Genomic DNA, 12,518 nt, shown 5'->3' on the forward strand with positions numbered 1-12,518 from the left:
TCCACCAGCTCTATGGGGACTGTCTGCCGCATTTTTTGCAGTTCACCCTAATTGAGTGATCACAGCTGGCGCCCCATTGGGACCCCAGTCACAGTGGCATAGTCATGCTTGGATACACAGTACCACAGGTTAATTGGGTTTTTGGATCAGAACCACATGCTTGTCAAAATTTAATTTTGATATTGGATTGTTTAAGGATTAAAAATCAGTTACAGTGAGTTACCCATGATCAAGATCCTCATAGAAAAAGCCTGGAAGAATTTTGCTTACAGAGAGGGTTGTATTTTAAGCAAAAGGCCCCAGAGCAGGAACTGAAAAATCTGTTAGTTGCCAGTGATAAGGAAGCAGACCCAGTGAAAATGATTGCAGTGAGAAACCAGCAGCTAGAACTTGAACAAAAGCAAAAAATAGCTGATATGGAAGGAGAAGTTGCTGAAAGAAAATGCCTGTGTTTTGAACATGAGCAAAAAATGGCATATATTCGATTGCAGGAACTAGAAGCTAAGGCAAAAGTGGACAGACTTAAGCTCCAACTCAAGAGAATAAAGGAACAACAGGAACTGTATCATACTGAAAAACCAGTTCCTCTCAACAACAAAGATGGGGATAGAATCTATCCACTTTGTAACAATGTTGCTATGTTGTTTGACTCTAAGGGCATGGCTACACTTGCAGATGTAGAGTACTTTGAGTTAAACCTGCCTTCGGAGAGCGCAGTAGGGAAAGCGCTGCAGTCTGTCCACACTCACAGCTGCAAGCGCACCGGCGTGGCCACATTTGCAGCACTTGCAGCGTCATTGGGAGCGGTGCATTATGGGCAGCTATCCCACAGAGCACCTCTTCCCAGTCTGGCGCTGTGGCCTGTGGGAAGGGGGTGAGGGGTGCAGGGCATTCTGGGTCCTGTCCCAAACCCCAGTGATGCATCAGTTTGCATCCCAGCAATCCCTGTTCTTCCGTCCACATTTGGCGCCATCTTTCAACGTTTTTTGTACTGCACGCTCTGTCTTCTGTTTCGGTCTGTCGGAATGGAGCCTGAACTGCTGAGGAGTATGCTGACGAGTCTCGCCAGCACGTCCCGCTTGGCAGTCGAGTTATTCCTTATGATCCAAAGTGACAGTGAGGGCTCCGACGAAGATATCGACTGGAGTAACGCATATGACACGAGTTCGCTTGTGGCATTCACGGACATGCTCACCACCGTGGAACGCCACTTTTGGGCTGGGGAAACAAGCACTGAGTGGTGGGATCACATCGTCATGCAAGTCTGGGACGACGAGCAGTGGCTGCAGAACTTGCGGATGAGAAAAGCCACTGTCATGGGACTGTGTGAGGTGCTCACCCCCATCCTGCGGCGCAAGGACACGAGATTGAGAGCTGCCCTGACGGTGGAGAAGCGGGTGGCTATTGCAATCTGGAAGCTGGCAACTCCAGAGAGCTCCCGATCGGTTGCTAGCCAGTTTGGAGTGGGAAAGTCGACCGTTGGAATCATGTTGATGCAAGTTTGCGGGCCATTAATCGCATCCTGCTCAGAAGAACCGTGACTCTGGGTAATGTGCATGACATTGTGGATGGCTTTGCACAAATGGGTTTTCCTAACTGCGGAGGGGTGATAAATGGCACACATATTCCAATTCTGGCACCAGCCCACCTAGCCTCTGAGTACATTAATCGGTAGGGGTATTTCTCTTGGTTCTCCAGGCACTTGTGGATCACCGTGGGTGTTTCATTGACATGAACACAGGCTGGCCTGGAAAGGTGCATGATGCACACATCTTTCAGAACACTGGCCTGTTCAGGAAGCTGCAAGGCGGGACTTTTTTCCCAGACCAGAAGATCACCGTAGGGGAAGCTGAAATGCCCATTGTGATCCTTGGAGACCCCGCTTACCCTTTAATGCCATGGCTCATGAAACCTTACACAGGGAGCCTTGACAGCAGCAAGGAGTGGTTCAACAAAAGGCTGAGCCAGTGCAGAAACAATGAGGAGTGTGCTTTTGGCTGTTTAAAGGTCTGCTGGTGCTCGCTGTATGGGAAGCTGGACCTGGCCGATGACAGCATGCCCGTGGTTACATCCATGTGCTGTACCCTCCATAACATTTGTGAAGGGAAGGGTGAACGATTCACTCAGGCATGGAACTTGGAGGTTCAACACCTGGAGGCTGAATTTGAATAGCCAGAGAGCAGGGCATTAAAGGGGCCCAGTGGCTGCAAGGATTAGAGAGGCCTTCAGGGAGCAATTTGAGGCTGAAAGCCACCAGTAATGTTTGGTGCCCTGCACGGGAGTGAAGTGCAGTGTTTCCAATGTTAGTAGGAATCTCTGTTTGCTACGCTGACTTGCAGTGCCTGTTTCTTTCCTGGGCTAAGGTATCTTTTACTTTATGCAATAATAAAGAATGCTTTCAAAGCCAGAAAATCCATTTATTGAAAAGAAAATTCATCTATTGAAAAGAAACACAAGTGCTTGGGAAACAGAAAGGGCAAGGGGGTGGGGTGGGGAACGGTACAATCACAGATTTGCATATGTCCTGTTATCATACTCAGCCTTCCTGTCTGGAGTGCTGTGCAATGAGTGCTGCACTTCAGGAAGGCTACACTGCATGGTGATGGGGGTTGAGTGCAGTGGGTAAGGGTCGTAGTTTTCAGGGCTGGGTGGTGAAGCTACAGGTGTTGGAGGCAGCGGGTGGCAGTAAGAACCTGGATGTTGGGGAAAGTGGGTTGGAGGTGACATGGGGGCAGAAGGGAAAGAGTTTTGGGACAAGGGCTGCAGCGGGGGGGGGGGGGCGGGGGCGGTAGTGCTCCGCCTACATGGCTACGTGTGCCTGGATAGAGTCCACTTGGCGCTCCATTATGTTTATCAGCTGAGCCGTGCTTTACTGTCGGAGCACCGAGCTTTTGTGCTGGCACTCCTCATTCTGCTGGTGGATCCTCCTTTCACTATCCCGCCACTCCTGCACTTTTCAATTTTCATTACTTGAATACTGCATTACTTCATGCAACATGTCTTCCTTGCTTCTACGTGATCTCTTTCTGATTCTTTGGAGTCTTTCGGCTGGTGATAACACGGACAGCTGAGATCTCAAGGTTGCATCTGTAAAGGCAAAATGCAACACTTAACAGAGGCAGCATTGTTCACAGCAGACAGAGCGATGATTCCCCCATACTTAAGGGCAAGCACAGTCTAAGCAATAGCATAATTTGCCCGTCCCAAAGCGAGCGCACATAACCCACGGGAGCCCCAAAATGGTGAGTAAGCACAGGGTCAAGCGTGACTGATTGTTTCACGGCTGTACTGTCATCTGGTTTTCTGTGCCTTGGGGAGAGCCAACAGCGGCAGGGGGCCCCTATACTGAACACTGTCCCCACATTTTCCACAGGAGTTCGTCCTGGAAGACATCTCGCTACTGCGGGTGACCTGGGAAGCAAGGGAGGGTCTTCTACTGCAAGGCAGCTTCTGCCCTGGCCCATATGCAGCTTGCCTGTGTGCAGCAATGGTCCCCGCACCCCTCATGGCACAGTGGCACGGACAAGTGAGCCTTACTGGGACAAGGACCGCAGTGGCTTTCCCAAGAAACCTGCTCAAGCGCATTGCCCAACATCTGGATGAGGCCTTTGAAGAGATCACTGAGGCCAATTACCACGATGTGAGAGAGCACATCAACGCCCTATTCCGCATCTAGGCATGCACGCAGCCCTAACCCTCCTCGCCCCAAGAGCCTGCACTGAATAACTTCCTTCTCAGAATAAAAGCCGCTTACCGGGAACCTCCTCTGGTGTTTGTCCTTCCCCAAGCACCAGCTGCCGTGACTGGCTGCCTTCCTCCTGGCTTGAGAACAGCTCCTGGCTGCATGCATCTAGGGATTCCGGGGTGTCTTCCTCCACCTCAGCACCCTCGCTCCCGCTTTGCTGCTCCTCCTCCTCCTCCTTCTGCCTCGTTGAACTGGGCTCTGAAGTGTCCATGGTGGTACTTGGCATGGAGGTGGGGTCGCCCCCAAGTATCACATCCAGCTCTTTGTAGAAACGGAAGGTCGTAGGGGGCAGCACTGGAGCGGCTGTTTGCCTCGCAGGCTTTGCAGTAGGTATTCCTCAGCTCCTTCACTTTAACCCTGCACTGCAGTGCATCCCGGTCATGGCCCCTTTTCAGCATGGCCCTTGATATCTGCCTGAAGATATCATAATTTCTATGGCTGGAGCGCAGCTGGGACTGGACAGCTTCCTCCCCCCAACCACCAATGAGGTCCAGCACCTCGCCATTGCTCCATACTGGGGATCGCCTGGCGCGTGGAGGCATGGTCACCTGGAAAGATGCGCTGAGAGCACTCCACGCCTGGCTGAAGAAACAGGAAGGGGATTTTCAAAATTCCCAGAGAATTTAAAGGGCGGGTCTGACGGTTGGTCACCTGAGGGCAGGGCAGTAGAGTTCAAAGTGATGACCAGAGTGGCTAGAACAGGCATTGTGGGACACTTCTGGAGGCCGATCAGAGCGCACTAACAGACCAGGGTGTCCACACTGCCACCAGCGGGGGTGCACAAAACATTGTTCCGCTTGCCGAGGTGGAGTACCAGGTGCACTCTAGCCACGGAGTCAGAGCACTCTACGTGCCTTGCCAGTGTGGACAGGTAGTGAGCTCGTGCGCTCAGGGTTCCTTTAATGTGCTGCAACTTGCAAGTGTAGCCAAGCCCTAAGCAGTTGTCTGCGTGTAACTAAATTTACCTGAACACTGCCACCTTTTATGTAAATGCTTTTACTGTGAGCTCAGGTAAAGGTAACCCCATAACTTGTGCAGAGAATGTAAAAATCAATGGTAAAAACTGTTTAGAGCAAATTACAGCTTCTAACATCACTCTTAACAATCTTGTCAAAGAGGAAGATTATTTACCAAATAGGAGTATGAATATTGTAATTCTCTGTGAGTTTACTAAAAAGAAAAGGAGGACTTGTGGTACCTTAGAGACTAACCAATTTATTTGAGCATGAGCTTTCGTGAGCTACAGCTCACTTCATCGGATGCATACTGTGGAAATTGCAGAAGACATTATATACACAGACACCATGAAACAATACCTCCTCCCACCCCACTCTCCTGCTGGTAATAGCTTATCTAAAGTGATCGTCAAGTTGGGCCATTTCCAGCACAAATCCAGGTTTTCTTACCCTCCGCCCCCCCACAGACAAACTCACTCTCTTGCTGGTAATAGCCCATCCAAAGTGACCACTCTCTTCACAATGTGTATGATAATCAAGGTGGGCCATTTCCTGCAGGAATCCAGGTTCTCTCACCCCCTCACCCCCCTCCAAAAACCACACACACAAACTCACTCTCCTGCTGGTAATAGCCTATCCAAAGTGACCACTCTCCTTACAACCTGCATGAAAATCAAGGTGGGCCATTTCCAGCACAAATACAGGTTTTCTCACTCCCCCACCCCCATACACACACAAACTCACTCTCCTGCTGGTAGAGTGAGTTTGTGTGTGAGTGGTGGCTAGGTGATGGTCAGAAAATGGGGCCCGCCGAATGCTGGAGGAGTGGGCTCATGAGAGATGGAAGCGTGATAAATAAATGCGGTCCAACTGGGAGTGGCTTGACCGATGGGCTTCCACCCAGACAAAGGTGAACGTGGAAGTGTCATCCGGGTGGTGGTCACGCCAGATGTCCACTAGGGAGTGATGTTCAACTATCTCCCAGAGGGTGTCCGTGGCGGCCGGGCTCTGCTCGGTCCCCGAGCGGTCTCACTCCTCGAGGGTGGTATTAAAATCCCCTCCCAGGACCAGGCACTCGTGAGGATCTAAGGTGCCGAGGAAAGCGGACGCCTGCTGATAGAATTGCAGCCGCTCCGAGCCCGATGTCGGGGCATAGACGTTAATGAGGTTAACCACGAGCCCCTCTATATGGACCCGGAGATGCAGCTGGCAACCCGGCATGGCCTCAGTGACCCCTAGCACCTCGGGCCGTAGGTCGGGGGAGAACAGGGTCGCCACTCCAGCCTGCCGAATCATGGAATGGCTAAAGTAGACCCTGTCCCCCCACTCCAGCCACCAACTGTCTTTGGTGGTCGGATCCGTATGGGTCTCCTGCAGGAAAATCACAGAGTACCCTCCCTCCCGAAGGAAGGAGAGCACCTGGGACCTGCGGAGAGCCATCCTACAACCCCGGGTGTTCAATGTTGCGATGGTGAGAGGTGTCATGGGGGGGCCGTGGGGAATTCTCACTGGCAGGGACACTCGCATCCCCCAGCGGGCCACGCAACAGTCCTTGACCCATCCCGTAGGTGAGTAATTGGTCACAGAAGACGTGGACCCACCAGTAGGCCACGGCATCCTGCTTCCCCGTCGTTTTACCTTCCCCCATGAGGGCCCTTGTGGCCCAGAGGATTTGAAAAAAATCCCCCCATCGCTGGAAAGCAAGCTGTACCTTGTTGCGGGAGCCACGGACATCCTCTAAAAAATTCCGCAGCTCTCCTCGCAGCTCATGGCGGGGTGGGATTATGGTTTCCTGGTTGTTCCCCGGCAGGGCCCTTGGTGCAGCCCTGTGGTCCACTAAAACGGACCAGCAGGGTGCAGACCTCCGACGGGGTGCCTGATGGGCTGGAGCTTCTAGGCCCACCTCAAGCTCTGGGGCAATAGGGGGCAGTGGAGGGAAAATAGCAGCTCCTAATGGGTCGGGGCAGGAGAACACAAAGGCCGCTCCCTGGGGGTCATCAGTTGGGAAAGGGAAGGAGACAGACCCGGGGGCGGCAATGATATTGCAGGAGGTAAATTGGATAGGGGCAGGTGCAGGGGCAGAGGCGAGGTTCTGGGTTTCGGGAGGCAAGCACCTGGATGGTGGCGCCTCCTGATCAGGCTCAAGGGTTAAGGGGGTGGGGAGGGAGCTCTCAGTGACACTGGGCACGTGCTCTGTGGTGGATTTAGCGGCCACAGCATCAGGAGGTGGATTATCTTCTGTAGGGTCCCCGCCCGGGAAGGAAGTCGATTGCTCCGCACCAACGGGGGGTGCCCCTGGTGACTCGTGCCCCAGCCGCGTGGTGCCAGCTGTCACCTGAGCAGGCTCGGTGGTTGTCAGCGGGGTGCCATCAGCGGCTGGGTCGGTGGAGGAGTCCAGGGGCTCCTCGGAGGTGGGAGCGGAAGCAGCAGTTAAGGGGAGGGAGCATGGGGAAAAGAGGGGTGGAGTGAGGTCGCCCAGATTGAGATTTGCTGGCAAAAGGTCATCCTCCCCTGGGTGACCGGGGTCAGATCTAAGGCCTCGATCTCCTCGAACATGGAGGAGAGGACACTTTCCGCCACCCCGGGGTTCTCCCCGCCGGCACCCGCCACGACGGTTGTCTCGGAGTTCATGGGGTCTTTGGGTAGCGTCAGGACGGAAGGGGCTTCCTCGAGGGTCTCGGAGAGGAGGGTCTCCCATGGAGGGGAGACACTACCCTCCAGTGCTGCCACGTCTTTCCCGGCTGACACTGGTATATGGGATGCACTCGTGGGCAAAGCGGAAGGTTCGGCATCGGTGCCCCCCTTCCTGGTCTTCTGGGGGGCCTCCACCTCGGGTAGATGAGGCGGAGCTCGAGCCTTCCACTTGCCTTGCTTCCCCTGGACTAGGGCCCAGCCCTCCATGGCATCATCTGGGGGCTGGTTAACAGGGGTCGTGTCAGGGGGTAAAGACGATGGCTCAGGGACTTGGGGGGGGGAATGGTGGGGCAGCATAAGGGAGGGAGGATTCTCCCTGGGGCAGGCTCTCTCCCATGCCTGGTGGTATCTCTGCCACACCCTCCTCCATAGGCCCCGCTAGATTGTCAGCAGCGAGGGCGGGGCTCTCCCGCTCGTCTGGGCGTTGTAGGGGAGGTGCCCCTTTGGCCTGAGCGGGAGTAGCGGTGGTCCGAAGAGGGGGGGGGCAGTTTCGGGTACCGGGTGGCCAGGGGCATTGGCAATGATGGGGCCGATGTCCTGCCGGGTCTCGGGGATCCCAGGTGCCCCTCCTTGCTGGGCTAAGGGGCAGTCCCTCCGGACATGTCCCGACGCCCGGCAGAGGTAGCACCGGGCTTCCCCCATGGAAAAGTACACCCGGTAATGGGCCCCCTTCGAGCGCCACTCCATCACGCGCCGCTGACGGCAATAAAAGTTGCACTTGCCAGCAGAAGGAAAAAATGTGACAGAGGGTGGGGTCTTTGCAGCCCAACAGGAGAGGGCTGATAACAGAAACAGGTTTCCCCAGGGTGGAAAGGGCAGGTAGCAGGGCAGCATTGGGGAGAAAAGGAGGGACAGAGGTCAGGACCAGGCGGACGCCCAGGTCCTCTAGAGGCTCTAGGGGGACAATTCCCCCACCCCACCGCCAGGCTCCTCTCCACCGCTTCCTGGGCGGCAGCCTCCAATGCTAAGAAGAAGACGACCTTCCCGTACATTTTGGAGGCTGCCACAATGGCCGAGGGCCCCACTACCCTCACCAACACCTGCACGTAGGTCTCCACGTGGGGTGAGGTGAGCACCAGGAGGCATCGGACACCGTGCTTCCTTGTCATGGTGGGAAAGGGGCCCCGGCCACTATTGATGGTGGCGGAGGCGGGAGAGATGACGAGGTGGGGGGGGGCTGCCGCTGCCCGGGCATACATCCTGGGGGCTGAGGGAGGGACATCTGCAGAACTGGTGGAGGGGGCAGCGGGGGAGGATGCCGTGGTCGGTGGCAGGGTCGCAGCAGTGGGGGTGGCCCCTGCCATGGAGGGCCCAGTGGTTTTAGCAGGGCCTTTCCCCTTCTTCTTGCCCTGGCCTTTCCCGCTGGCTGGAGGGGCTTCCCTAGAGTCTGGGGAGGCGATGGGCATGGCAGCAGTGGAGGTCACCCCAGTGCCCTCCATTGCCGATGCCCCAGCGGGGACGGTGGCAGGTGGTTAATAGGAGTTGGGGTCAGATAGAAAGGGACAAGCTGTGGGGTGGACAATTCGGGGGGGGGGCACGTAAACCACCGTACGCTTGTCCAGAGCCTCCTGTTTGGTTGGCTGGTGCTTCTGGTCCACGCGGTGGAATCGGGCGAGCAGCTGAGTTCAGAGGCAGATGTTAGATAGCCAGCAAAGATGGCGGGGGGGGGGGGGGCAGTGAGGAAGGTCATAGTGTGGGGGTTGGGAGGACACAGATGGATCGGGGGGCAGCTCCGTGCCACACCCCCTGTGTCTCTACAAACACAATTAAGACACAGTCAAGGCCTCCCCCCACACGAGAGCACAGTTTGAAAGTTACTCAGTCTTAGGCCTCCTCCATGGTGATTTGTAGATTCCCTGGATGGTGTTCCTCTGGTGGACGGGTTTTTTTCTGTCTATTCCGGGTTTTCTTTTTTTCAGCAACAGCATTCCAGAAATGCCGGAGTAAGTGATAAGAATCCTCTCGACCAAAAACAGGTCCGCAATCATACAGCAAGCAGCTCCCGACTCTGGGGAGCGGGCCGGCAGGCCCCCCCCTCAGGGGGGGTTTTATCTGAAGCGGCAGCAGCGTCCGAGGGAGGGCGGGTGGGGGCTAACAGCCGGCCGGCAGCCGGCCAGCACTCTAGCAACAGCAGGAAAGAAAAAAAAAACGAACAAAAAAAAAAAGAAAGGGAGGAGAAGGGCGGGGAGCATCTGGCCCGGTCCGGGGGGAAGCCGAAAGCAGGGGCAAAAAGCAAGGAAAGCCCAGGCCAGAGGGCAGCAGCAGGAGAGCAGGCTAAGTAGGTCCCTTTTCCCTGGGTAAGGTAACAGGGAAGGTTTTTTTGTTTGTTTGTTTGTTTTTTTTGAAACAGAAAAGAATTTTATTGTAACACTTGCAAAGAGTTACCAAGAAAACAAAACAAACTATGCAACAAAACAATGCAAACAGAAGGTATAACACAGCAGCTTTCAGGAGGGAGAAGTGTTCAGGCTAGCCTGGGCCCAGAGCGGGGGAGCTTCCTCGACACTCGTGGTCTTCCACCCTCCTGAGTTACCTGGTGGCCTAGAGCGGGGGGGGCTTCCTAGACACTCGTGGTCTTCCATCCCCTCGAGTTACCTAGTGCTGCGCCCAGTGTCACCGATTATCCCTCTCCTGAGAGTGCCCAGCAAGATGGCACGGCTGCGGGATGGGCGGTTTGGGGGTGGGGGGGTAGACACCCATGTATTATAGGACCCCTCCTAGATGACAGTAATGATGGTATCCACAGCGGCAATGGCTGGGGCTGGTGTCTCTCGCTCTTCCCCTCAATCAAAGGGTCAGACGGAGGGAACCGGACAGGGTCACCGAGCAGAGAACCCCGGACAGCGCCCACCGCTCCTCGAAGGCGTCGAGGGAGTCGGTGGACGCCGCCCAGAGGAACTCGCCCGGATACGTGAATGTACTGAGGATCGGAAAAAGGCCCTACAATCGCAGGACGTTTCATGGGCCAACCTCCTCTCTCTGGTTTTATAAATGGCTGTTTTAGCCAAGGCTAGGAGGAGGTTAACCAGGAGATCCTGCGATTTTGTGAGGCCACAGATGGGAAGTGTATAGATAAAAAGGTGAGGGGAGAAATGAAGCCAAAAGCGCAATAGAATATTTGTGAGGAGCCGGAAAAGGGGCTGCAATCTGGCACACTCTAAATATACATGCGCCAGGGTTTCCCTCACATTACAAAAAGGGAAGTATCCGGGATGGGGGTAAACCATGTCAGAAACACACCCGTGCTCACAGCTCCGTGAAGGAGCCACCAGCTGATGTCCCCGATGGGCCTCGGGACCAAGGTGGAGTACAGGCTGGCCCACCGAGGTTGCTCACCCTCCAAAGGTGGCAGGAGGTCCCGCCACTTTGTATCGGGGCGGGACACCAGGGTGTGGGCGTGAAGGGTGTGAAGCGTGAGTGTATACAAATATTTCCGTGATGCAAATTGAAAACTGACCGGTTGCAGTTCATGCAGCCGGCTCGCAGTGAAAGGGTGAGGGGTTTGTCGGGATCGGCAGGGTAGGGGCCCAATGGAAAGGTCCGGCGGGCCCGGGGTAGAGGATGGGCGTGGTGCGCCCTCGCGCAAAGCTCGGTTGACATAATCCCGAGCTGCAGGGGTCAAGGCGGCCTTCACCTCCTGAAGTACGCGCCGGGGAGTACGGGGGCTGGAGAGCCCCATGCACCGAGCAAGCGTCAGGGGATCCAGCCAGTCTCTCCGGTCGTAGTCCAGGAGGTCTCCGACCCCGTGACTTCCACCAGGACCAACCTCTGGCGCACCGAGCGGGACTCCGCCACCTGCACACGGAGTTGGGGATTGTGTAGCAGGGGCTCCGTGAGGAGATCTGCTCCCACGGTGGCCGCCACGGACCTGGTCATTAGAAACAGTTTCCAAGTCCGGAGGAGGTCCTGGTAGAAGACCGGCAGCCCAGAGAGGTCTCGCGGAAAACCTCTCGGACAAAGATAAAACAGCTGCCGGTCGTATCGGAGCCCTTGGAAGCGGCGCAGGAAGGCGTGCGCCAATATGCTCCACGTCGAACTACCTGCACTATAAAGGAGCCTCTGCAGGGCCTGGAGGCAGAAAACGCGGACCTGAGTGTACAGACACTTCAGGCCTTGCCCTCCTTCCTTCAGGAGTAAATGAAGAACTCCAACAGGGGCCCAGTGCATTCCTGACCAAAAGAACTCTAGAATCAATCTCCGGAGGTGGGTCAGGAAACCCAGGGCCGGGGCCAGGGTGTTGAGCCGGTACCAGAGCGTGGACAGGACTAGTTGGTGAAGCACCAGTGCTCTCCCTCGGAGGGAGAGACATCGGAGTAGCCTCGTCCAGTTCCGGATCCGCTCTATCACCCTGCCCTCTAAATTTTCCCAGTTCTCCGGCGGGGAAGGGTGCGTGGCGGAAAGGTAAACGCCGAGATAGAGCAGTGGACCCGCGCTCCACCGGATGGTCTGAAGCGCGGGTGGGAGGGAGCTTACCTGCCGCCAGTTCCCACCGCCAAGCCAGAGCTCTTGACCCAGTTGACCCGGGAGGAGGAGGCTGCCGAATAGATGGCCTGGCATGCCTCCACTCGCGCCAAGTCGCCCGGGTCCTGGACCACGAGGAGTACGTCATCGGCGTACGCCAACAGGACCAGCCGCAGCTCCGGCTCCCACAGCACCAACCCTGTCAACCTCCTGCGGAGGAAACAGAGGAAAGGCTCGATCGCCAGAGTGTACAGCTGGCCCAAGAGGGGGCACCCCTGCCGCACTCCTCGCCCAAAGCTGACCGGTTCGGTCAGGGTCCAGTTGAGCCTAACCAAACACTCCGCGGAGGCATACAGCACCCGGAGAAAACTCACAAACTGAGGTCTGAATCCAAACGCCTGCAGAGTGCTCAGGAGGTACCCATGGTCTACTCTATCGAACGCCTTCTCCTGATCAAGAGACAGGAGGGCGAACGACAGACCATCTCTCCGTCCGAGTTCCAAAAGGTCTCGGACTAGAAATAGGTTGTCAAAAATGCTGCGACCCGGGACAGTATAGGTCTGGTCTGGATGGATCACGTCCGCCATCACGGACCCTAGCCGCAGCGAGATTGCTTTCGCTACGATTTTGTAATCCGTGCTAAGGAGTGAGACGGGACGCCA

General features: G+C 55.8%; 1 long non-coding RNA gene across 1 annotated transcript; it reads right to left on the reverse strand.

Annotated features, from left to right (window-relative positions):
* Positions 1-2,841: 2,841 nt before the first annotated feature.
* LOC141992806 (uncharacterized) lies at positions 2,842-12,159 on the reverse strand. Its single transcript, XR_012640653.1, has 3 exons — positions 11,869-12,159; positions 3,755-4,159; positions 2,842-3,087 (listed from the first exon to the last, which is right to left on the reverse strand). It is a non-coding gene; the product is annotated as an uncharacterized LOC141992806 (long non-coding RNA).
* Positions 12,160-12,518: the final 359 nt, after the last annotated feature.

The sequence above is a fragment of the Natator depressus genome, chromosome 8, assembly GCF_965152275.1.
Source record: "Natator depressus isolate rNatDep1 chromosome 8, rNatDep2.hap1, whole genome shotgun sequence".
Lineage (NCBI taxonomy): Eukaryota > Metazoa > Chordata > Testudines > Cheloniidae > Natator > Natator depressus.